The sequence below is a fragment of the Leopardus geoffroyi genome, chromosome C1 (assembly GCF_018350155.1).
Source record: "Leopardus geoffroyi isolate Oge1 chromosome C1, O.geoffroyi_Oge1_pat1.0, whole genome shotgun sequence".
NCBI classification, from domain to species: domain Eukaryota; kingdom Metazoa; phylum Chordata; class Mammalia; order Carnivora; family Felidae; genus Leopardus; species Leopardus geoffroyi.
This window is the reverse complement of record NC_059328.1, coordinates 78,416,446-78,418,754: the sequence shown is the minus strand read 5'-3', so window position 1 is coordinate 78,418,754 and position 2,309 is coordinate 78,416,446. Positions and strand designations below refer to the sequence as shown.

General features: G+C 41.1%; 1 non-coding gene across 1 annotated transcript; it reads left to right on the top strand.

The window, feature by feature from the left end:
- The first annotated feature begins 1,544 nt into the window (after positions 1 to 1,544).
- Positions 1,545 to 1,740, top strand: LOC123600292. Its single transcript, XR_006713644.1, has one exon. It is a non-coding gene; the product is annotated as a U2 spliceosomal RNA (small nuclear RNA).
- Positions 1,741 to 2,309: the final 569 nt, after the last annotated feature.

Genomic DNA, 2,309 nt, shown 5'->3' with positions numbered 1-2,309 from the left:
CGGGGGAGGGGCAGAGAGAGAGGGAGACACAGAATCAGAAACAGGCTCCAGGCTCTGAGCCATCAGCCCAGAGCCCGACGCGGGGCTCGAACTCACGGACCGCGAGATCGTGACCTGGCTGAAGTCGGACGCTTAACCGACTGCGCCACCCAGGCGCCCCTTCCATTTTCTGTTTAAAAGCCTGTGGACGAACAGCTTAAAATCACCCAGGGTTTTTCCTACCCACTCAGTGGCCTGAGCAGTGGGAGCTGCAGACCAGCCTGCTGTGGAGGGCCATGCATGCCTTTCTTCAGTAGTAAGCCCTTGTTTGCTTTCCAGTACTACAAGATGCTCCAGGCTTGTCTTGTTATTTTTCCTACCCCAGCCTTAGAACCGGCCAGTTTCCCAAGGAGGCTTGTATCCTTTTATTGGAAAATGACATTTAGAAACAAAGATGTAGCACAGTTCCTTGAGCTGAACTGAAATCTGCTCTGGTCCTCCTGAACTAACTTCAACCTGGCAGGAGTGTGTGAGAGGCACATGCAATAGCCCCAGAGCTGTGTGGTGACCGGGTGACAGAGGTGGTTGTGGTCCATTTGGGCATTAGTCCATTTTGCTTCCTAATGAGTGAGTAGTGAGCTCCTGTGTCCTTACTTGAGGGCCCTACCCCTGCAGGGTGTGAGAGAAAACTAAAGAGGTGTCTCTGGGCCCAGAGTGGGGAGCAGTGGGATACAGCAGCTTCTTCCCCTCTATACCCTGGTCATTAGTAGGACAGATGGAGGGGCCCTTCTTTATCTGTGATTGTTAACAATTTTGTTTAAAATTTTTTGAGGTATAATTGACCTGTACCACTTTATGAATTTCAGGTGTACCACATCATTTGATATTTGTGTGTGTTGTGAAGTGATCACCACAGTAAGTCTAGTTGACATCTGTCACCACACCTGGCCCAGATTTACGTTTTTTTTCTTGTGATGAGCACTTTTAAGATCTACTCAGCAAACTTCAAATGGGCAATACAGTATTATTAACTATAGTCCCCATGCTGTACATTATATTCCCAGGACTTAATTACTTTATAACTAGAAGTTGGTGCCTTTTGTCTCCTTTGACCCATTTCACCACCAACCCTCCCCATGCCCCACCATTCTTGAAACCACCAATCTGTTCTCTGTATCTTTGAGCTTGGTTTTTAAATATTTTAAAATTTTTATTTGTAGATTACACATACAAGTAAGATCATATGATATTTGTATTCTTCCATCTGACTTATTTCACTTAGTATAATGCCCTAAAGGCCCGTCCATATTGTTGCAAGTACCAAGATTTCCTTCCTTTTTATGGCTGAGTAATATTCCATTGACTATATATGCCACATTTTTTTTTCAATATATGAAATTTATTGTCAAATTGGTTTCCATACAACACCCAGTGCTCATCCCGAACGGTGCCCTCCTCAATACCCATCACCCACCTGCCCCTCCCCACATTTTCTTTATCCATTCATTTGTCAATGGACACTGGTGGTTCCCATATCTTGGCTACAGTAAATAGTGCTGCAGTGAATCGCTTCTCGGCCTTTTGGCTAAGATCAAGTGTAGTATCTGTTTTTATCAGTTTAATAGTGCTGTAGTGAACATAGGGGTGCATGTATCTTTTAGAATTAATGTTTTTGTTTCCTTTGGATAAATTCCAGAAGTGGAATTTACTGGGTCATATGGTACTTCTACTTTAATTTCTTGAGGAACTTCCATACTGTTTTCCACAGTGGCTTCACCAATTTACATTCCCACTGACAGTTCTTGAGGGTTCTCTTTTCTCCCATCCTGGACAACATTTGTTGTTTCTGGTCTTTTTTTTTTTTTTTTTTTTTTCATTGAAGTATAGCTAACATACAATGTTAATAGTTTCTGTTGCACAATGTATTAATTCAATAATTTTATACATTAGTCAGTGTTCATCATAAGTGTAGTCACCATCTGTCACCATACAGTATTACCACAATATTACTACTGACTATATTCCATATGTTGTTATTTTTTATCTCCATGACTTATTTATTTTATAACTGAAAATTTGTACCTCTTAGTCCCTTTTATCTATTTCACCCATCCTCCCACCCAACTTCCCTCTGGCAACCACCAGTTTGATCACAATATTTAAAATTCTTTTTTATTTGTTTTGTATTTTAGATTCCACATATAAGTGAAATCATTTGGTATCTGTCTTTCTCTGACTTTACTTACTTAGAATAATACCCTCTGCGTCCATCCATGTTGTCACAAATGGCAAGATTTCATTATATTTATTGCTGAGTAGTAATCCGTTGT